Source organism: Ruditapes philippinarum, unplaced genomic scaffold, assembly GCF_026571515.1.
Source record: "Ruditapes philippinarum isolate M1 unplaced genomic scaffold, ASM2657151v2 ctg1916_1_1_1_1, whole genome shotgun sequence".
NCBI lineage: Eukaryota > Metazoa > Mollusca > Bivalvia > Venerida > Veneridae > Ruditapes > Ruditapes philippinarum.
This window is the reverse complement of record NW_026858937.1, coordinates 50239-76162: the sequence shown is the minus strand read 5'-3', so window position 1 is coordinate 76162 and position 25924 is coordinate 50239. Positions and strand designations below refer to the sequence as shown.

Sequence of the window (25924 nt, the reverse complement as noted above, 5' to 3'; positions counted from 1 at the left end):
GCATTTTGATGTATTATAATTTTAGGCATACTATTTTTGCTTTTTGAATTTCTAATATAATAATATTTATACGTTTCTTTTTTTTTCATTTGAAAGCAACTTTATTGTTGTTTTTGGTCAGGATATATATTCCATGACAATCGATGGAGATAAATAATCACCACTCTTTGCTTCAAAATTAGATTTAAGGTCATGGATGGTGACATGTCTGGGGTCTGTACACACCGGTAAACTGTGTCATATTTGAAGTCACTAAGTATTCATGTGACAAGAACATAGCTCTTTGGCATGTATCAATACTGATATCAATATTGATAATTGAAATAAAACATATTTTGGACAAATATCATAAATGGGTATCCTCTCTGTTTAAACATTATTTTTGATAACTTTTTTAAAATTTTATTTACTTAAAATAAATTTGCATTCGGGCGTATATTGCAACGCTTATGGTGCTCTTGTTAAATGTTTCTTGTGTGAATTTTATTATATTTTTAAAAACTTGACCATAACAAGTATGAGGTATAAATGGGGATCACTTTGTAAAGTCATTAAGATTTATTAATGAAATGTATAAAAATGTGTATTTATAAAAATGAAACACTCGTTTTATCAACTTCCGATAATTAATGAGTCTCAGGTGAATATTGGCAGACAACAAATTGAAAAATATACATACAAATGTTGTATGTATGCTATGTCTTAGCAATAACATGTAAACATGTCCTCCAGTTTTCACACGAAGAACTCGGAAAATAAGTCGGAGTGACGTCATTCATAAAGTTTTATTTTGATACATGTACTTCAAAGCACGAAACGTGAATGTGCCTACCATTTATTGATCATATTTTAATCTGGAAACAAAGTGATCCCTCGGAAGCATTAATCACACCAAAATTACAAGAGAATTGCAGACACGGTTTAATTGAGACTGTACAATAATGATAATGGATACGTGCAACATCCCTCACGTACCCTAGCACCGGCTTGAGCCGTACTCAATTCTCAACACTTATTAGTGCTGGCATCAATGATCCCGAAGGACCAGAAAAATATAACAAAACTGAAGTGAAGTACGGGGCAGCTTTTTACAGCTGCCACAAAGCACTTTACACCTGCTGTTGTGAAGTATAAATATCCGGAAACAAAGTGATCCTACGGAAGCATTAATCAATACAATTACAAGAGAATTGCAGACTCGGTTTGATTGAGTCTGTACATGAGGGATAATGAATACGTGCAACATCCCTAACGCCCCCTAGCACCGGCTTGAGTGGTCCTCAATTCTCAACACTTAATAGTGCTGGCATCAATGATCCCGAAGGACCAGAAAAATATAACAACACTACATTTGTTTTTGTCAAGGCGAAATTACTTTCGGAATCATGATATATTTGTTGCAAATATGATAAAATAATAATTATGTTTTTGAAGACCACAAGTATTTATAATAACATTCAGTTTTGTAAAACAAACAAAAAATAAAATAGAAAAGAAAGAAAAAAGAAACATGACTTTATTGTCACAACAACTTTGTTGTAATTATCAACTCCACAAAATTAACACAGTACTTTGTGGAGTAGATAATTATAAAGTAATTGTTTCCAGAATGAGTTTTATATTGATGTGAACTGTCTATATCATTGGGAAAAATCATTGTTATTGATACTCTATGTATTTTAAATTACAAGAACGTTAATTGGCAATGAAATATATATATTTATTCGGTCATAATTTTCTCCTTGACAGCCTTTGAAACGTTTTTAAATATTAATTTAACATTTAATAATTAGTTTGCAAATTGTTCTCCATTCCACAATGAAAATAACAGTTTTCAGTTTTCATCTCTTAATGATTCTCCTATGACCTGTTAGACAAAGAAAGAAAAGAAAAAGAAATATAAAATCATTAAAATAAAGATGATGATGATGATGATTATGATGATGATGATGATTATGATGATGATGATGATGAAACTTTTATGAATATTACGAACGCTTCTGAAATGTCAAGTAATGATGTAAATGCAGCAAAAAAGAGTCCACTTTGAATCGGTGAACAAACATAAGCATAATTATTAAGACTATTGAACCAAAGCATTTATTTGATGTAATTAATGTCAGAGATTGTATTTACATGAGTTGAGCCAAAGTAAATTCTCTTCAAATATGTTTACAAGTGAGGTTTTAGGCAAGCGTAAAATGGCTGCAAATGAATTGGTTAAATGGAAAGGAATAAGTCAAATGTTACCTGAAGAAAGTTTTGATGGTAGTATTTTGACTTCCGTTCAAAAACTTAATAACCATAGATATTTATACTAGGCCCTCAATTCATCGGCAAATTATGGTGTAGTTATCAATTTAATAAATGATATTTATTATTATTATTATTATTGTTGTTGTTGTTGTTGTTATTATTATTATTATTATTATTATCTAAATTCGATTTTCAACTTGTTTTCCTTTTACAATTGTTAATAAAATTTCTTAAAATATTGCATGTAAACAAATGTATATAGTCAGCACATTTGACGCAGTGATGATTGGGTACAATCGATTTTTAGAAAAGTGTTAAACGGGGAAGAGTTCTCACACATAGCTAAATTCAGTTAAGTCGCACTGGTATTCAGCGCAATGGTTTCGTAGTTTTATTTCTTAAATCGCTGTGCATCATTTTTAACGCACATATACAAAGAGTGTACAAGTAAAATGGTTTCCTGCGGGGAACATTTTTAATGATATAAAAATATTTCGTTTAACTATTTTCAGCATTGTTTGGGGGGGGGGGGATGAATAAACGCGCGGTTTTATCAGGAATATAGTTGACAATAATCGGTCAATATAGAAGAAGGTCTTTGGAAACTGGTGATCGTTGATGACCGGAGAAGGTCGAACATAAAACAATTATTTCTTTTTAAGAAAATGATTAAATAGGACTACCATTTTATGAATAATTCCAAGCAAATTAAGTAAACACACAAGTTTACGCAGAAAATATCTCTATTTATTCTGGTAGATGCCACTACGAATATTTTAATTTTGTAGATTTTCAGTATAAACAATATATAGTTTGTAAAATTTGAGATACATATTAAAGAATCATTGATAATTTTCAAACACATCATTTAAGTTTTTTCACCTTAAATGGTAAAATAATTATAGAAATTTAGAAATATCACGCAATAGTTTTTGTTCTTAATTAGGTGTCACTCTGACTATTCCCTAGAGGTAAATCCGTAACGTACCGCCAAACGGTATTTAGCCAGGTTTTCGAAAAGGTCAATTAACCAATCATGTACGGTTTACAGGTCACATGCTCCTCCATGTACCGAAAACAGGTCACGTGCTCCTCCATGCCTCAAAAGTAAAACGCGTACCAATACCCTGCGGTCTCCAGACCGCAGGAAATAATAAACTATGACCATACACGGTCCCTACGCTAATGCAGTTTTGTCAGATGCAAAACAGTGTCCCTTTAAATAGATGGACGACGTGTTTTAGTGCCCGTCTACACCTATCCAAGTCTTGAATGCAAGTATCATATTCTCTTGTATTGGATAGTGTAGACACCCTACTTGAATGAGTTTTAAAGAGAAATTATGTGACATCCAAGAAGATACGTTCTATTTTTCTACAAGTTTTTGGCTGTCAAGACACTGATAACACCGGTTTGACACAAAACATGTGCCCAGAAGGCTTGATAGTGTTGTTTTTTTATTATTTCTGACTTTTTCGTTACTGATTCAGTGTTCATGATCTGTAAATTTTAGTAAATGTAAACAATATATTGGTCTTGAGAGGAACAGATCAATACGAGCAAAAAAAATATAATGAAAAAAAATCATTTTTTTTTAAGTAGTCAAAATGGATTTTAAATGATCTTGTTCATTTAGTGAATAACTTTCATCAAATAAAGAATTTGCATCAATTTATTAGCTCAAAAAATATTTTCTCACATTTTCCATTATTTTAAAAGAATGTACACAACTCCCTTGTTTTTAGCTAATTGCATCATTTTCCCGCTTTTTTATTCACATATTTTACAGAAACATGATAGTTTTGCAAACACAAAGGTATAAATCCTGGGCAATCTTAATTAGACATTCAGAAAAAATTGTGCCTGATATAATATTGAAAGGGCCATTTATTTAGCTTATCTAAATGTGACATGCAAGAAACTTGAATAGGTGTAGACACGGCCTTACGCTGAATTCGAGCTGTCATCATTGTCCGTGCTGTTTAGTCTGGTTCCATATTATGTACATCATTTTAGGAAATCAACCAGATGAGCAGCCCATTATTTGTTTACGGAGATAAGAAAATATTATTCGTCGAAAGGACAAAAATGTAAATAACCAATAGAAAAGGGTACCATGTGATTGTGAAAGAAGTTTCGAAACAAATTTTCTTGGTTTTGAAAGCCTTTTCGTTTCTTTTTTTCCAAATATTAAAGTTATGTTAAACCATGTTTCCTCCCACAAATTATTTTACTTTGCTTTTAAAGTTATAATGTTTGTCCCAGCAATAACGTTGATGATAAAGTAAACTCATGCGCTTGAAACTATCGAAACCACAACAATAACAACAACAAAAATATCCGGTACTCTAAGTTTTTTATGTCTTCAAAATGATTTATATGTTAAGATATAGATATAGAAATTTGGACAGATGATCCCTCGGAAACATATATCACAACAGAATTACGAGAAAATGCCTTTTAAGATTTTGATTTTGATCAAACCTCAGTTGCTGAAGTAATTTTCGTTAAATGAAAACGTCATTAAGACATATACATATTACTAAATAATTTTGTTTTCAATCGTACGTGATGGCGTCTTTGATTTATGCTAATTGATTAAACTGATTAAAAGTATGGGATTATGGGTTAACCTTATGTTGGATACGTCAATTTCAGTTAAAATACAATGAATAATATGTTTGATAGTTATTATTCTTTACAATTATGTATCACCTTTCAGGAAAAAATTGTGATATCAGAAAAATAAACAGAAACACATAACAATTAAAATATGAACCGTGCAATAGCAAAACCAACATAGTGAGTTTGCGACCAGCATGGATCCAGAGAAGCCTGCGCATCCGCGCAGTCTGATCAGGATCTACGCTGTCCGCTTACAAACCCTTGTTGGTTTGTTATGGCGCGGCTCATATATATACATCCGTGAAACAAGAAGTATGTATCTTTACTAAGATACTCGACCGGAGTGAAACCGGTTTACTTTCATAATTATTTTTTCTTAGTTTTCGATATATATTGGAATGTTAGCAATGCTTGCTTAACAATGACATACATGTAATAATTTATTGTAGCTAAAGAAAAATAACAAAAAAAAACCAAAAAAAAAACAACAAAACATTTTGTAAGCATATCAATTAAATAATAATCATATTGATATTGATGTTTCTTTTTCAAAGTATTTTTATAGGTGTCACAATAACTTGTCTTCACGTTTGACTTCACATATTAACTATTGTAAATGGTAATAAAAGAATAATGAATAATGGTAAGTATAAAATCAACAAAGTACTAACGAACGTTTTCTCTTTAATGTAATAAAACAGCTGTGATGAAAGCACCGTAAAAGCTCTGTTCATCGCCATTGGTTCTACGAACAAAAACAATAATTCTAAAAGTGGTTCATAACGTCACCCACCACATTAATTATTGAAAGTTGGCGGGTCTGAAACCATTTTAACTCCTCATACAAATAGAATACATTATTTTGTACTAAATAATTGGGTACAATTAATTTCTACACTAAATGTTTATGTTTTATTAATTACGTGCTTTGCAATGACTAGTGAACATATAACTATGAAATATATTTTTCATTGTAGCCAGACTATATTTGAATTTGAAAAAAATATATCAAAATTAATTGGTAATACCTTCAGAAAAACACGCATTCTTATGTAAATTGTGCTTCATAACGAGATAGTGTATGACGTTTCGTGGCAAAACTTGAGTAAAAATGACTTAAAATCGATAAAAAGGGATGACTAGAATATTTGTTTATTTTGCATGTAAAATTGAAATATATTTAATCTTAAACAAACACCAGCTGTTGCGGTACACCAATCGTGAAAACATTGCATCTTGTGTTCACTGTGTGAAATTTATTTCGTTCTTGCATGCAAAACAAACAAATATCCTCTATATACTGAATGTCATTTAGATTTAAAGAGAATAACATGAACAATTAAAGTTTATTCAAAACGAAATTTGACAAGGAAGTTTATAAATGAGAACGTTATGTCGGTGATTTGCAACACGTACGAAGCGTAAAACTATAACACTAAAACTCCCCAAAAAGTAACTAAAGTAAGTGACCTTTCTCATGTAAAATACTTTTGTTACAATTGACAGAATAATTCGTGTTAAGATTTAACTTGAAAAGGGAAAATTTAAGATGTATGTGTTGTCAACGTTTTGTAAGGGAACTCAGTTTCTAACACCAACATCTATGCAGTCATTTATAAATACGTTTTTTATATGAAAAATATTTGAAAATTATAAGCATAATATAACTTGAACACATCCATGATCACATAGTATATTGAACACATATTGAACATCATAAACTGAGGGTACCGAATAAGTTCGGTTGTATGATTTACTATATTTTCATGTGCATGAACAAACTTAAAGAGTCATGAACTTTATTGGTGGTCTCGTTATTTTGGAGGAAATCTTAAACTCAGAAGGTAATATCAACTCAGTTCTCATGTTAAATAATATGTTCACTAGAAAACGATCAATGACAATCCTTTTTAATGTTTTCCCTATACATTTTACATAAAGTCGAACTGATTTTAGACGGCTAACGACCGGAATCTGATTTGACCCATGAACATTCGCCGAAGAGTTTTTTACTATTAAGTGATACAGAACCTCCAGAATGTCAAAGTTTGTCAGCAGCCTAGGCTAGATTCCGGTGTTCCTTTTGAGCAGGATCGGAATATTGCTTCTACGTCTTGAAGAACTGGTATTTCCGATACATACAATAAACCAATTAAGCAACATGTAGTACAGTTTGTTGGATTAACCCTACTGAACTTAACCTACTTAATTTTACAAGTACAAGCAGATTTACCCCCACGTATCTTTTCAGATTTTTTATTTTATAAAGTAGGAGCCTACCTATTTTTGTTTTTTATTTAAACTTAAATAAGAATGATATAAATGCAAAAGCAAGAATCCCGGAAACATCAAAATTCTAGTGGCATTGCCAAAGAGTTAAATTTATTTAAGCCCGGTTATTAGTGAACTTATTTGTTTCATTCTAATCAATATTTTAAGTAAGTGAACAAGATCACGTTGAAAGATCACATAACGATTGGTCAAAACAATTACTTGCTCTATTAATGAAGCAGTGCTAACACATTCTGAAGTCAAAACAGGTCAAAGGATATTGATTGCTCGATTTGGAAGGATAAATATTTCATACTTTAATTAACTAAAGGAAAACAAACACTTTGCAAAATTCAATTAACTATCAATACCGATCTTTTTCAAAATGCATTTACGTTTAAAATGTTAACAACAAAAACTGTAACTGAATTTACATCCGTTTAAATAATTATTATTTTGTACTCAATGTACCTGACATAACCAGCCTTTTTCTGTTAAATTCTTACAGTTCGCGATCCTAATAACATTGTAGACATGGAATTATTTTAATTCAAATTGTTCGTGTTCATTTAAACTTAAAAACGTATAAAGTGTTTTTTGTATACAAAATGTATTTCACTAATGAATAAAGGAACGTTGTTCAAGTGGTACAAAACAACAAAGCAGAAATTGATTTTTCTGTGCTTATTTCAATATAACGGGCCTGCATATCCTTTAAATTTATAAGCTTGTACAAAATGTATCTTAAAACTAGAATCATGTTCGTTTTGATTCTAAGAGAATGCTTGTGTGACAAAATAAAGATCTTTCAAATAAAAGGACGTATTGCAGACGTATCAGAAAGCAAAGTTGTTAGATCACTGTTGGAATGCTCGATTCTGTACACAAAAACTGTGCATAGTTTGTCATTTAACTACAATAAAGATACCAAGATGTGCGAGCTGAGCAACAACTATCCCGAGGGCTCGACAATTTCTGTTTCAGGTTGGAACGTCTACGCGTATATTGGTAAGTATTTTCAAATATTGAAACATATTACAATCTTACAAAAAATGTCTTTAAAGTTGAAATAGATAAAAAAATTAAAAAATCAAAAAATATCGAATTATAAAAAAAATATATAAAAAATGAATAAATGGTTATGATACCTGAAATTTGAATCACAATTATATATACGAGGGATGTCCGGAAAGTTCATTTACTTCTTCATTTTTTATTGTATAACAATACATACGTTGAACAAATTTTGTCAGCAAAAATATACATATCTAGCGAACACATTTATCAAAAATTACTAAATTGTGACTTATGTTTGTATTTTTACAGCAGTTACATACAACATATATACATCGTCATGGAGCACTTTGACAACGTCAACGGCGTCAATTTAATTTTATGTTTATCCACTATTAAATTTCTTCCTATTTAAACAGCCATATCTGTCTGGCATATACTTTATACATGTTATATGTTCCCTTGCTATTACTTTATGAATTTCATATACTACATTAAAAAAACAAAAAACAACAACAACAACAAAGGTGTCACTGGTTCCCATACAGTGTGTGAAATGTCTGTCTTTTTCAAGGATTGTTGTAACGCAATCTACGACATTTCGGCCATGCTACTTTTGGTCATCTGATACGTTTCTTATACAAAATACTGTCATCACCGCTTCTTAATCGTGTTTGACAATTAAACACAAGTTGCCCTTAACAATTTATGGTTGATTTTGTTTTTAAAGTAAAGATTATAATCATTATTAGCGTTGCTTTGAAGTTAAATAACATTACGTTGCTCCGTCCTTGAATTTGACGTCATTTTTGCGACACAAAACTAACGCAACTTCATTGCCTATAATCGTCGTAAACAAGTTGTTTCTTTGCGTTTGACGTCGTAATTTTCACTAAATATCAAGCAATAGTACCCTTTGATGACACAACATTAAAACAAGAGTTTGCGTTAAAATTACAACTTTTAGCAACTTTTTATTCGAGTAGTTATTGTCATGAAATCAAAGTGCTCCGTGATTCGTTGATCATGTTGCCATGGTGATTGGCGATTTGCGAATACAACTTTTATCATGTTTTTTAATTTAGAAATTTGTAGCAGAATAAATACTTAAGCAAAATATTTAATCATATTATTAATATGACTGCTTATAATAATTTTATAGCCTTGTCTACGAACTTTCCGGACATCCCTCGTATCAACAATAAATACAAACTACAACTGAAGAAAGGCATAATTTGTTATCTTAACTGATTATTATCTGTACACTGAGTGTATATAGCTATGCACTGCTGCAACATATTGTTCGAAAAAAAATACTTCAAAAATGTTTTTTTGAAAGAAATATAGAAGTATATTGCTTAAAAAGCGAATTACGCATGCACAAAATCATTGCGGAACAATTAAAGCCGTTCTAAAAAGCGTCATGACATTTTGTTTCGGAATATTTTATTCTGTTTACGTATTCGAGGGTGTGAAATAACAAAGACAACTTTTTAGATAATCGGCATTATAATTATACTGTTGGAAAATCTTATTTAAAAATGTTATAATATAGCTTTGTACTTATTGTATCTTGTAAGTGCTTATGATAATTACGTACGTAATTAATTACGTACCTGAATGAACTAGACGTGGTTGAGGGGTTAGAGTCTATGACTTCCAATCCAGTTACCTCTCTGGCGTTGGTCCAATCCCCGGGAGATGCTTTGGTAGTTTAGCGCGGAGGAAGGTAGTCTAGTACTGGTGTACTCTCCACGAACGATGGTTAGGAAACTAGCCGCCTATATGACTGAAATACTGTTGGGAAAATGCGTACAAACAAACAAACAAACAAACAATGAACTAGAATATTTCTGTAACAGTATTCTCTTGCCGCCTTTCTATCGTTTTGTACTTTACTGGATCATACGCATCTAAATGACTTGTGCATTTACTTATTACGAAATTCTACATAAATGAAGTGTAAAGATAGCAATGTAAAGTTCAAAGAGTAAATTGTAAAGTTCGTAGTGTGAAATTGGAAGTATTACCTGCAACTTTGAGATGGCAAGTGTTTTGAACGTTAATTTAAAACCGATAGAGCGTTAGACGGTAGCTTGCAATTAACACTACCGCTCAACCTTTTTTGTATTACTATATTACAATATTCTTGTAGTAAATGGTGGATGGAGCGCTTGGCACAGCTGGAGCCCATGTTCTGTTACATGTACAGATGGAACAAGGACTAGATCAAGATCATGTTCTAATCCGTCACCTAGCAACGGAGGACAAACTTGCCAGGGTCCAACAACCGAAAATGGAGTATGCAATGAAAGAGATTGTTTTCTTGGTAATACAATTTGTTATTATTTTCTTTAAGGAATATTAAATAGAAATTAATGTCAAGACGTTGAAAATTGCAAACAAAACATTGACTTTACATAAAGCAATGTGTTTTTGTTGGCAATCCCTGCAAATCCAACGGTAAAGCCACATTTTAGTTAGCCATAATGTCCGAATACAGATCAACATGTCATGAATAAACCTTACTGTGATAAACATGATTACATATTCCTCTCGTATATACAAGTAGAATGACTAAATGTTATGAACGTATCTTATGGAGAAAAACAACATGAAATGTTATGTACATTTTTATACCATAATAGTCAAAGGAAAGGTGGCAAAGCATGTATGAGATATTTAATAATGATAAACCTTAATGTTATGTGAATATACATTGCATCCATTTATGACTTTCTGTCCCACCAAAACGATATGCATGACGTATATAATGGATAATTTGAAAGTCAATTTTACTATGACTGAAAACAAAGACTACAATATATCAAACTAATATGATTCTTTACAACCACAGTTTTTTTCAACGTAATTAAGCTGATAAATGTATTTTCTTTTTACAGAACTGTATTACCCCAATTGAACCGTATGGCATTTTTTATACGTTTTTTTAAAAATAATTTCAAAAAGCTCCCAATTACTTACAATTTGTATCATTTCCCATCGTTAATAAGTCGAGAAATTTTATCATATTTGGATATTCCAGAATTTAAGAATTTATATTTTTATTCAGTATTCATTCTAATATAAAATGATACTCCTCCTCCAAAACACCACATACAATACATGTACATTTTCGTTCATTAAAGGGGGTTTTCTAGGCTTAGACCAACGCCAAGCCTCTATTTGAAACCTTTGAGATAAAATTCTTAATCTTACTGTTGACTGGCAAACTTATTTACCGTTTTAATTTCTTTAAAAGATTGAATCTCTATATGTCTTTTGTTCAATAACAAAAAGCCCTACTTGAATTGCGTAAACTTTCTAGCCAGTTTAAAATAATTGTCTATTGAACGTTTTTTACAATTAACAATAACATCAATATTTTCTACACTATTTTGCAGCCAAACATAATAAAACCTTAACGCGCAAAAAAAAAGCTTAAAATGAAACACAAATTAACTATTATGGATTATTTTCAAAATCACTCATCATTAATCGATCGATTCAATTAATATATTGGATTTCTTTACGTCACAACTACATACAATATTCATCTAAAATTTCATAATGTTAAAAAGTTGTGTATGTAAAATGCTATACAATTATTTGAGTTTGAGTCAAGCCGATTTTTGAAATGTTATATAAAATCATTTACAAAAAGTTGACTATAGTACTCATATTTGAACGTAATCCAGCCTGTGCTTCAATGTAAACATTATTTTTTTCAGCCCTATTATTTAATCTTATATTAATTACACGAGAAAATTTACCAAGGCTACAAAATAGAACATGCTAACGTGTTATTCCTCTGTAATTGATTACATTTGTAACGCTGCTCTTTTGTGTAAAACAATGACACATTCTTCCAACCTTCTATCAGCAAATATTCTGTTTCAAATTACACAAAATAATGGCGCAACAATTTCGTCTGACATAAACAATTTATTAAGTAACAAATTTAGCCCAGCAGGTTACTATGTTTTAATTGGCTAATTGATTGTTTTACATAATTTTCTAAAATCAAAATATTTAACATATGAAACATAACTTTTTTCATCTCTATATATCCTTTACTTATTAAGCTCTAAAATATCATGATCAGAGAAACAGAAATCTATTTTCTGCATTATTTACAACTTTCAATATTGTTCAAAATGTGATAATGCCTTTGAATGTCTGTCGATTTAAGACCTGCAGACACTCTTAACATGTCCCAATATAAACGAGTATTATTGAGTCAGGCTATTGATTTCAAAATTGTGATCTTTTTCTGCTTTTTTATTTAAATTAACGTAAAGTAATAGCTTTTAATATTCTGATCTACATTTATCCATATTATTCTTTTTTTCGTAACAAGGATTATTTCGATAACGATTTAACAGTTTAACGTTTCATCAAACTCATTTTAATAATTAGTTTTAACATTATGATGTCTTGTTAGTGAATGACTAGCTTTGGTGTTTTTCTTGAAAAAGTGTGATGCAATATCTTCTGTAAAATTTTGAAGAAACAAAATACTCAAACATTCATTTCTATTTTTGCTGTCATTACATATTGAGATATCATCAATTAAACCATTAGGTTTTCCCTTTACAATAATAGCATTAAATCGAAAGACAACTGCTAGACAAAAATAATTATTCCATACAAATTAAGTTTTAACGTAATCTGATCACATATTCATCAATGCACACATTCACATAAATTAATGTAAAAATCAATCAGACACTTATCCGAAAAGAATATCAGGTTCATGTACCTGAAATCGTTCGACATGTTTAAATGATTCTGGTTTACATTATACAATAGAACAAAGGTAAAGCTACCAATGTTCATTTCTTTTCCGGATCTACTACAATGTCTGTTTACAAAACTCAAGCGAAATTAATCCGTTTTTAGTGAGATGACCTTGAGCTTTTGACCTTTTATCTATAACATAATCATCTGGTAAAATATCTTTTTGTGTCATATCATCATACAAAACACAATCAGGATCATTTGAAGTACGTGCGTTATAATCATAATCACAAAACAAATTAAAATTTGACTGCACCTATGAAAATGTATGAAAAAATTAAATAGTCAAAACATATTATCATACCTAATAATTTTATAATACAATTATCGCATGTTTTGGATTTCTTTCTTTGTTCTTCCTAACCCATTATATTCAGTTACCTTACAATGAGGATTTTAAAACTGTTCTGATATGTCAGTACATTTTTTTTTATTCATATAGGAAAAACAAACTCAATTAATATATAACAATACAGTTTTGTTTGCTGCTGCATCAGTGTAGTTTTTACAGCGGTTGAAAAAGAAAACAATACAATAATAAAACAACAACTCAAACAAACAACAAGATAATTAGCTGATATTCGTTCATTTTTAGTTAGGGTTTACAATGGAAACGAAAGGAAAAGGGCACACGAAAGGGAAAAGCATTGAACATAGTTATTTTTAATTTGAAATCTATTGTGTAGAAAAAACCTTCTCTTGGCATTACTGTTGTTAGTTGTATAAAAGTCAATATATTTCAATTAAAGAAAACACACACACACGCGCACACCTACAAACACACACACAGAAAAAAGCTTGTATCACATTATTTCTAATTTAGAAATATTCACCACATTTTCTTCTGACATTCTTCTTTTTTCGCTTGACAACTGTCCGCCATTAAACATCATCATCATCATCGTCATCATCATCATCATCAAGTATGCCTTGTTGAACAAGTCTTTAAGGTTTACATTTTATAAACTCGTATACTTGTTTTATATTCGTCATTAAGCAAATATTTCTTGTTGATCTAAAGTAAAATTACTTCTTATTTATTCAAGCTGCTGCTTTCTCTTTGTCACATATGGAATAACTCAATTTTCCATATCATTTGTTCAAAGAAGGTATAACTGTCACGACAGCGTGAACTGAACTTTCCTTGGAATTAACTGTAATATATATTTCATTTTTTTTTTCAATCATTTTCTTTTCCTGAATAATCCATACTGTTAAAGAAGGACAGACAAACATATTGTATATTTCCAAATCTACTTTTCACTAACAATATTATATAAACAGTAGTGTCGACATTTTGTTTGTCAAAGTTGATGACAAATTTTATGTCACAGAAATTGTGAAGTCAAGGTTTTTTGTATTATTTATAGAATATGATACAAAGCAACATGGGTGAGCAGCATTCCCTGAACTTAGCTTTAAATGCTGTGGTAAAAAACACCCGAATGTCACCAACCGGCCTTAGAAAAAGAAAACGAAACGGGACAGAGCTACTATTATAACCGTATTTCATTTTTACACTTCCATGTTCACCTGTTATTTTAATAGAAAATGTTTAGCGTGTTAAGTGTGTATAAAGTGTTATTATATTGTTTTATGTACTCTTAAGTATTCTCATGGTTATTTATTTCACAGCAACCGACTACTTTATAAGTTCTGGTTCGATGACAAGACAAGAAGCTGCGGTAAATATTCACTTTTTATAGTCTATGCTTTTCATTTAAAAGTGAACATAAATTATGATAATATAAAATGCGTGTGTGAATTAAGCATATCTAGTTATTATGCCCCCATTTCGAAGAAAAGGGGGTATATTGCTTTGCACTTGTCGGTCCGTCGGTCCGTCGGTCTGTCGGTCCGTCGGTCCGTCGGTCCGTCGGTCCGTCGGTCCGTAGACCAAATGGTTTCCGAGTGATAACTAAAGAACCCTTAGGCCTAGGAACTTCAAACTTGGTATGGTGATTGGTCATGACCAGTAGATGACCCCTATTGATTTTAGGGTCAAGGGATCGAAGGTCAAGGTCACATTGACCTTGTAAGCAAAAACGGTTTCCGATCAATAACTAAAGAACCTTAAGGCCTAGGAACTTCAAACTTGGTATGGTGATTGGTCATGATCAGTAGATGACCCCTATTGATTTTGGGGTCAAGGGGTCAAAGGTCAAGGTCACATTGACCTTGTAAGCAAAAACGGTTTCCGATCAATAACTAAAGAACTTTAAGGCCTAGGAACTTCAATCTTGGTATGGTGATTGGTCATGATCAGTAGATAACCCCTATTGATTTTGGGGTCAAAGGTCAAGGTCACATTGACCTCTTGGGTAAAACGGTTTCTGATCAATAACAAAAGAACCCATAGGCCTAGGAACTTAAAACTTGGTATGGTGATTGGTTATGACCAGCAAATGACCCCTATTGATTTTGGGGTTAAGGGGTCAAAGGTCAAGGTCATATTGACCTCTTGGGTAAAAACGGTTTCTGATCAATTACGAAAGAACCCTTAGGCCTAGGGACTTCAAACTTGATATGGTGATTGGTCATGATCAGTATATGACAACTATTGATTTTGGGGTCAAGGGGTCAAAGGTCAAGGTCACATTGACCTCTTAGGTAAAAACGGTTTCCGATCAATAACTAAAGAACCCTTAGGCCTAGGAACTTCAAACTTGTAATGGTGATTGGTCATGACCAGCAGATGACCCCTATTGATATTGGGGTTAAGGGGTCAAAGGGCAAGGTCACATTGACCTTGTAGGTAAAAATGCTTTCCAATCAATAACTTAAGAACCCTTAGGCCTAGGAACTTCAAACTTGGTATGGTGATTGGTCATGACCAGCAGATGACCTATTGATTTTGGGGTCAAGGGGTCAAAGGTCAAGGTCACATTGACCTTGTAGGTAAAAACGGTTTCCGATCAATTTACTAAAAATGCTTAGGCCTAAGAACTTCAAACTTTGTATGATGATTGGTCGTGACCAGCAGATGACCCCTATTGAGTTTTGGGTCAAGGGGTCAAAGGTCAAGGTCACATTGACCTTGTAAGTAAAAACGGTTTCTGATCAATAACTTAAGAACGCTTAGGCCTAGGAACTTCAATCTTGGTATGGTGATTTGTCATGACCAGCAGATTACTCCTATTGATTTTGGGATCAAGGGGTCAAAGGTCAAGGTCACATTGACATTGTAAGTAAAAACGGTTTCTGATCAATAACTAAAGAACGCTTCGGCCTAGGAACTTCAAACTTGGCATGGTGATTGGTCATGAGCAGCAGATGACCCCTATTGATTTTGGGGTCAAAGGTCAAGGTCACATTGACCTTGTATGTTAAAATGGTTTCCAATCAATAACTTAAGAACCCTTAGGCCTAGGAACTTCAAACTTGGTATGGTGATTGGTCATGACCAGCAGATGACCTATTGATTTTGGGGTCAAAGGTCAAGGTCACATTGACCTTGTAGGTAAAAACGGTTTCTGATGAATTAACTAAAAACGCTTAGGCCTAGGAACTTCAAACTTTGTATGATGATTGGTTGTGACCAGCAGATGACCCCTATTGAGTTTTGGGTCAAGGGGTCAAAGGTTAAGGTCATGACCAGTAGATACTTGATAACCCTTATTAATTGTTTGATCACTGGGTCAGAAGTCATGCATAATAACCTTATCACATGACTAAATGGCTGCTGATAGGGGGCATACATGTTTTACAAACATATCTTGTTTTATAACTATAATTGTCGTATCTGTAACTTGTTAAAGGCTATTTTGCAAAAGGCTCTATAAGGAGAAAAAAGGTAAAAATGTGCTTAAAATGGGTGGGTTATGGTAACATCTTTATTTACCGTATAAGTGTTTTTTTTCCCTGTGGTAACTTAATTTCTGCGTATTCGGCGGTCAATTTCAGCACCGCAGAAATAATCACCGCAGAATATTTCTCTATCATTTGTTTTTTAACCTGTTACGATAGATGTCCTACATAATGACCTATTTCGTCTAATAAAATAATAAAATAACTGTCGGCTAAGTATGTTTCTCTGTTGGTAAGGATGTACCTATTGTGAATAAAGATTTTTAAACGTCATACTCAATTTCAATTCATTTACAATAACACTCAGTTTGTATCATATACAAAAACATGAGCAAATCAAATATGTACACATATAAAAGAAATAGGTCACTGTGATGCTTTCACAAAACAAAAAATAGGTATATCACATAGAGGACAACAATATAGATTTATGTTTGTAAGCTGACATATCATATTTAAAAATCTAGTTTTAGTTTTCGTTAATTTAAAAAAAAATTGCTTTGAAATAAAGGTAGTCTATTGCGTAAACCATGGGACTGCACTCAATAGCTTTTCAAAGGGGGCATTTGATTGACAGATGGCCTATCTTAAAATAGACCACGTGGTTAAGGAATTTTCGTTTCAGTACTCTATCTGATTGGTTTATTTTTATCACCGCCCCAAATACATGAGCTTTCGTACTGATTGACACATCGTGTTTATTTCAGGTGTGAATCACCTAGGATTTATGAAAAGTTAAATTACATGATTATTTAACAATTTTGAAAACAAAAGAATAAATAAAAGATACATGTCGTTCAAATGGCATTAATTCTTGAATCGAATATTCCATTTAATGTTGTCATTTCAAGTAGATATTCAGACTTGTTTATTTTTAACGTATTTGTGCGCTGTTTTTCATTCAAATTATAGTGGATTATCGTAATTGACGAGGGATGAGTAGGCCGACTTTACATTGTGAGTAAATCTTTGTTTTCATATTTCACTGCGTCGTTTTAGGTTAGCCAAAGTTCTTGAGGATATAATATATGCATGTATTTTTAAACGAAGAAGATAAATTATTACATGAGATACCGACTCATTTTATCGAGCAAATATTCAATGTTATTGCCAGTGTTTTAGTTATAGAATATATTGCTTACAAACATAAATAATTATACAAATATAACAAATAGTGAATTATGAAGTTGTTTGCTTGAAAGTACCCTTAAAGAAAGCAAAAAGCGAAAACCTTTAAGAGTGCTTACTAATATAATTTGTATAAGGTATTAATATATATAATATCTTAAAAACGTGTACTTCGTAGCTCTGTTTGCGAAACGAAAAAAAAAAACAGAGAGCTTCTTATTTGACATGAAACACTTTTAATATAGTATTCATGATTAATTACTAATACATGTATATACATATGGTCAAATCTTGATTTTATGATTCTTTGTATTCTTCTCATTTCATTTCCAAAGCTGATGTTATAATAAACATGTATTTATTTCGTCAATATCACTAGGAGAAACAACTTCAGAGTTCTTGAAATTTATCATATGAATATGCACAGTTATCTTTAGATATAAATAGGTATTATAAATACTATCAGTATCATGACTGAAATAAAAATGGGGCCTTGAGGAGTCAAGGAAAAATACAACAAAGAAAATAATATACAGACAGACCTTGAAACAGACAACCCAACCCTATGTACATACAACAAATTCGCCATGATCTATTACACAAAGTATTATAAGGATAATACCTGCATACTTGAGCACCTACTATACAAATATATTCACAACCTTTATAAAGAAACAACAAGCATCAAAATACAAACATACAGACTCTTGTGGCACATATAACAAACAAATTAACACTCAATACAAATAAATACAGTCAATTGGGCTCACATACATAAACACAAACACACTCACACAATTCATGCACTATTCTTGAGAAGTAGCTCATATCTCTTACTACCTACCATAATTATTTATTCAATCTTTTTTCAATTTATCATACACTGGATTCAAAAATAGCATATTGAGTTTTAATCTAAGATCACAGTGATAAATTCAGATTGAGGTATTAAAAAACATTACTTCAATAAGTAAACATGGCATATGACATTTTGGTTTGTTGACAGTTACTAGAATAACTTTGATGTTATTGGGGAATTTGAACAGACTATTATTATAAAGCAAGTAATTAATATATATGTTCAAAATAATGAGAGTTATTCATAATTTATATGAATAAATAATGTAAATATTTTTTCAATATCATACAATAATACATCTTACATGAATAAAGTGCCATGACGCTGAAAGGTTTGTTTACCACATAATCCTTCAAACCATTTTAACCCTTATACTGTTAAATAATCGTCCTATACATTAATTGTTGTCTGATTGATGTTCAATTTATATCAATCTTCTTAAAAAATGATACTATTAGGATATATGTTAAACACGTCATTTCTTACTTTTCTATTGTTGCGCATTATATTTGTGTGCACGCAAACAATAAATTTGTTTGCAATTACTGTACAGTTTTGCAGTGATGACGATAAACAAATGCAAATAAAATATGTGGAGTAATGTGACTTAGACCGTGATAAGATGAGCCGCATAATTTAAAACAAGTTTAGTCCAAATAATATGCCGCAGAAATAAAAAAACATGCCAAAACTTTGAAACACTGCAGAATTCGGAGCCCGCAGAAAAAAAAACACTTATACGGTATCAAGTATATATTTTAAGTAAAATCAGTCACATTGCGTATTAAAATTGCTAACTGTATTCTTTAATTTCCTTCCTAACAATAGGTTAATGATCAATAGGAAAGCATTTTTTATAATGATGATATTATAGACTAAATAGTTTTCTCACTTTTGAAAAAAATGCATTCTGATAGCCAAGCTTTACTTCATAGAAATTTCTTTAACTCACAAACCACACGTTAAAGGGTAACCCTAACCCTACAGGTGTCATTTATTGCATATAACAGAACTTAACTTAATTTTACATTTCCTGACAGTGCCTCTTAAGGACGTCATACATTAAACAGGCAAAACCTGAGCTCAATTATGTTCAGTAAACGTATTTCAAAATTAGGGAATATTCACCAATTTACATATCGAGCCGCTAACGTTTAAATTCCTGAAAAGTTATCAGAATTTACATAGCTAAGACTTCTAATTGCCAATTGAAATGAAAATGGTTTATGTATCATCATGATGTAAACATGGATTTAGCAAATATATTCCACAATAAAGATTCCCTTCTTTTGATCACTATCGGATCCTCGACCTTTTTGCACTACGTAACTACCAATGAGAAAGATTTAGTACGTTTATTCAAGTTCAAGAAGCATAAACATTCACTATTCGATATGTGCAAGTTAAAATTCCATTAAATGAACAATATCATGCTATGTATATATTTATTTAAATTTGATCAGTCGTAAATTTCTTTTGCAGGCGACCTGCAGTAGTATTGGTGCAAGACTAGTTATTCTTGAAAGCGAAGATGAAATAGATTTTCTACAAACACAAGTGTCAGGTCAGTTGCATTACAGTTTTGCTGCAAAATTTTGGGAATTTTGTGCCTAATGGCCATGTTTTAAAACGAAGTGGGTTTAATTATCGAGTCCAGAAATTCAATTATGGGGACGTGGACGGTATTTTGCACTTGACAGTACCGTCCATGAACCGGCTCAATCAAACGAGCCTGCAACATTTTCAATGTTGTTGTGTTCGGCTTTCTTTAGGGATTCTGCTTTTCAGGGACTTACTTTTTCCGTCCAAAGAATTTTTTTCTTTAAATATTTACATGTGTATCTAAAATGTAAAAAATGCACAATGTTACTTTCATAATTTGCATGGCATTTTGGCTATACTTATTTTACAAAGGAAATGTTATTGATTTTAAAAACTTCTTAGATCTAAATGTACGTAAACAGTAAGCTGTTAACAGTTCACTTTATCCTGTTTTTGCATGCATTTGTTTTAAGGATATTTATTTTTACTTGACGTCTGTTAACAAAGTAACTTTTCCTTTTTATATGCCCGAAAGAATTTCGGACATATTATGTTATACCCCCTGGCGTCCGTCCGTCTGTCCGTCCGTCCGTCCGCACTCACAGGAGAGTAATTATGTGGCTAGAGGGACAATAGGTAACTGTTCTTTCTCTTTGATGTCATTCATTCCGTAATGCTTTTATGTGGCTATTTTCTTTTGTATGGCTAAAAAGAACAAGAGAAAGAACAATAGAGTAGCCACATAATTACTGTCCTGTGAGAACGTCCGTCTGTCCGTTCGTCCGTCTGACCGTCCGTCCGTTAGCAATTTGGTTTCCGGAGCAAAACTTAAGTTCCATTTGGCCCACAATATTCAAACTTCATAGGATGATTGTCCATATTGGGTTAAAGACCCCTATTGATTCTGGGGTCACAAGGTCAAAGGTCAAGGTCACTATGACCTTAAAACTGAAAACAGTTTCTTGAGCATAACTTAAGTTTCATTTGGCTCAGAGTGTTCAAACTTCATAGGATGATTGTTCATATTTGGTAGAAGACCCCTATTGTTTTTGGGGTCACAAGGTCAAAGGTCAAGGTCACTATTACCTTAGAACTGAAAACAGTTTCCGGAGCATAACTTAAGTTCCATTTGGCCCACAGTGTTCAAATTTCATAGGATGATTGTTCATATTGGGTAGAAGACCCCTATTGATTTTGGGGTCACAAGGTCAAGGTCACTATTACCTCAAAACTGAAAACAGTTTCTGGAGAATAACTTAAGTTCCATTTGACCCACAGTATTCAAACTTCATAGGATGATTGTTCATACTAAGTAAAAGACTTCTATTGATTTTGGGATCAAAAGGTCTAAGGTCAAGGCCACTATGACCTTAAAACTGAAATCAGTTTCCGGAGCATAACTTAAGTTCCATTTTGCCTACAGTGTTCAAACTTTATAGAATGATTGTCCATATTGGGTAGAAGACCCCTATTGATTTTGGGATCACAAGGTCAGAGGTCAAGGTCACTATGACCTTAAAACTGAAAACAGTTTCCGGAGCATAACTTAAGTTCCATTTGGCCCACAGTGTTCAAACTTCATAGGATAATTGTCCATATTGGATAGAAGACCCCTATTGATTTTGGGGTCACAAGGTCAAAGGTCAAGGTCACTATTACCTTAGAACTGAAAACAGTTTCCGAAGCATAACTTAAGTTCCATTTGGCCCACAGTGTTCAAATTTCATAGGATGATTGTTCATATTGGGTAGAAGACCCTATTGATTTTGGGGTCACAAGGTCAAAGGTCACTATTACCTTAGAACTGAAAACAGTTTCCGGAGCATAACTTAAGTTCTATTTGGCCCACAGTGTTCAAACTTCATAGGATGATTGTCCATATTGGGTAGAAGACGTTTATTGATTTTGGGGTCACAAGGTCAAAGTCAAGGTCACTATTACTTAGAAATTGAAAACAGTTTCTGGGGCATAACTTAAGTTCCATTTGGAACTTTAAAGGAGGATTGTTATTTGAAGGAGGTAATACTTTATTTATTTCCCATGTCTTACAAATGCTTCATCTTTACCTAAAAAATCACTTTCGAGCATATAATGTTCCGCCTAGCGGTGCTCTTGTTAGATATGTATTTGTTATGTAATAATTATTTTTCACAGGATTTAACCATTGGATCGGTATGACTTGTTCCGCTGGCACGAATTGCGTATGGGATGATGGTAGAAGTGTTAATTCTGGGTTCACTGTATGTATCAATGTACTGTTCATCACATTATGTTCTTTATATCATAATATCAGTTATAAACAATTAACAATAAATGTTCATATGCATTATAATAATAGTAATTTAGATTGTAAATAATGACAAATAAAAATTGCATTTTAAGCACAAGTGTCAAATAAACACTGTCAATTTATGAAACTGTCTTTTACTTAAGAATTGTTGTTCTATTCTGAATATATGTATATAATTTTCAAACATATTACGAATGCATAAAAATATACTTACAATACAAATGCTATATGTGACACAAAATTACAGTGTATATGTCTTTATATTAACTGTGATATATTTATAAGAGCATGCATGTTAAGACAGTGAAAATCGACAACCAAAACTTAAGAAAAAGGAGTTAGGAAGTAAATGATAGAGAATAAAAATAAAATATAGTTAGATATCTGACGATAAACTATTTACAACTGCTAAATTTCAAGCTGCATTTTATAGATTTCATAAAAAACAGAAATGGCTACATTTCATATCGAGCGCCGTTTAATTTTGGTGTCAAGACGACCAAAATAAGATCCATAAGCGTAAATATCTGGTACCTCATAGTGGAGAAATCAAAAGCATACAATTTATGTTTGCATGAGAAACTCCGCCTTTGCGTCATAAAGTCAACAAATATGCTTTACCAGATCTTGTTTACCATATTTTAAGTATTTTTTCAAATCTAAGGGTCTATTTCCGTATAACATAACGAATGTTTTCATGCAAATTGCATCTTCAGCCCAAATCTCTCTGTGAGTGAAGAGACACTTGCTCGAATCCTGAAAAAGGCATTATTTCTTATTTTTTTTTATTGTCGGTATTTTACAACGAACCGAAACTAAATTGTCCGTGAATTTCATTCACACAATGCTATTTGAGAATATTTTGTTATACACACATTCGCATTCAACAGGTTAAGAATTAGACAAATCCGTCGTGATTAAGGCGATAAATGAAAAGTTTTGTGACACACTATAACAAATATATTCTGAAATAAAAACCATACTTATTAATTGTGCACAATTGCAGGATTGAATTCGAAAAACCATGTTCATAATCTGAACCCTCTAACCACTGCGTTACTCGGATTTACGTGTTCATATTACTTTTATTCTTCTATTTTGCAATAAAAAAGCAAAATCTAATAACCGAAGAACAAGCACAATCCATAATGTCATAATAGTTTGACCAATTATTGTTACGTTATCGTGTTCGACTTTAACATTACATGACGTTTTTAAATTTGACGTTTCGGTTGCCTGAGCGTTTATGACTTCATATTTATGTTAAATAAACCGTGTTTTTTTTCTTTTTAAAATAATTCTCATTATTTGTCTAGATTTACACTATACAATTGAAAAGGTTAATGAAACCACAGGTGCTTCGGTCATTTTTCTCTCTATATATATATTTGACATAACAAGGGCTACAACTCAAAACTGCTCAATTCACAAAAAGAGTAAAAAGAACGCAACAGTTTGCGACTGTGTTTTTCTTTTAATTGTTGGACATTCATGAAAGAATCGATAAAAATGACTTGCTTTGATACATGGAAAAGATATTACAAAACAAATAGCCTTTCGTTTTTCATTTTGATTATTTACTTTGGTACAAATTATTCTAAAATGTTTTGTTTGTTTTGATAATTTCTATTATCGGCTTCCATTCTGAATGTTGTCCGTATGTTCCATTCGTAAACAAACCCCTATTAGTAAATGTCAGTTTCATTATCTAATAAATAACAACAAATGATGTAATGATGAAAAAAATAGAAACATCAATCCATCAATTAAAGCAACCAACCTCTAATAAGAAGTCATTCACATTCATATTATATACGATTCTTAATCAACACTATCTGAAACCTTTAATTAATAGATTTAAAAATCGCAGAAAAGTACCGGACGTTATGTCTATGTATAAACAATCCATCCCATAACAATGAGAATATCCAAATGATACAGTTCTATATTGTTTTTTTATCAATATTTGTAACACTTACAGAAAATGCACCAATTGTAAACCGATTACTTTTAAGTAAGAAAAATCATATAGAAAGAATTAACGATAATGTAAAACATAATTTACTGTTTGAATAAAATGATACTGAATGTTTTAAAAGCTGCATATTCAGGGCAATCTTTGCTTTAAGATGCTAAAATACTTCAAAGGAGACGTGCTTCTTCAAAGTCAATTTTATAAAGCTATTAGCTTAAGAAGCTCTGAGCTTATGAACAAACTCATACCAAGTTGGCAATCTTCATCAAATTCAATTATTTGTAATGTCTTTTGAGAACTTTCCCCAAATTGTCATAGACACACTTTGAATACGTACCTATATTTTGTTCCAGGCTTGGGCGCCCAATGAGCCGCAAGGTCACGACTGTGTATACATTGGTTACTATGTAAACAAATGGGATGATGGCTTCTGTGTAGGACCGGCTAAAGCACTTTGTGAATATCTTTAATCCATATATATGTGTCTACAACAATTATATACTGATATGTTTGGAAAGGACAATTGATATCAGATTGACATGTAGCATGTGTAAATGTGATTATTTTTTTCATGTCATTTTCACAAGACATATTGTTATATATTCCGTTTCTGATGTTCAATGAGTATTTCCCATTTTCAATTTTAGCATCAGATGTTCCGATACGTATTTTGAACATGCATACTTAAATTGTTTTGACGCAAAAGTTGTGAAATGTGTGTATGTTATTATCGAATGCTCATTTATTATCAATTATCGTCGGTGGGCTTCGAAAAGGCCTTATCTGCAAAAGTGCTACTTTTCAGGAGATGGAAAAAACCGTTTAGTTTTGGCATGGAAACACATACAGAAATGAAATTAACAGATAAAAATGAACATTTAAATTCATTTTAAATACATTTAATTTGGTTATGATAAACCCTATTGTTTCATAATAAATGCCCATACGTCCTTTTCACATGGCAAAAATGGCCAAATAGGGGTCTCAAATGGCCTTATAAGGCCCTTTCGCACACGTTAACATACTCTTGTTAGGTTCATAATGGCATTACGAGACACATTTACCAGTACTATTCATCAATGTTCCTAAAGAAATTCAAGGATTTTAAGAATAAAGTGTTATTATGTTTTAAGACGACAAGAAATATTAAAAAATGAAACAAAAAACTACAAACATTCCGAAACATAAAACCTTTTAATATGTAGTCAATTTGGCTTCACCAATAAAAGTATACTGCCCAAACAACCAATATTACCTTTTCTATTATTTACCATACAGATAAAAAACATCAATCCTAATACCAAGTTCTTAAGTTCTAAGAGCTTCATGCCTTCAGATAAGCAAAACATTTTAAAAA

The 25924-nt window shown here is 31.8% G+C and overlaps 1 long non-coding RNA gene across 1 annotated transcript; it reads left to right on the top strand.

The window, feature by feature from the left end:
* Positions 1–20222: 20222 nt before the first annotated feature.
* Positions 20223–25055, top strand: LOC132754734 (uncharacterized). The gene is made up of 3 exons (XR_009629120.1): positions 20223–20324; positions 22457–22542; positions 24921–25055. It is a non-coding gene; the product is annotated as an uncharacterized LOC132754734 (long non-coding RNA).
* Positions 25056–25924: the final 869 nt, after the last annotated feature.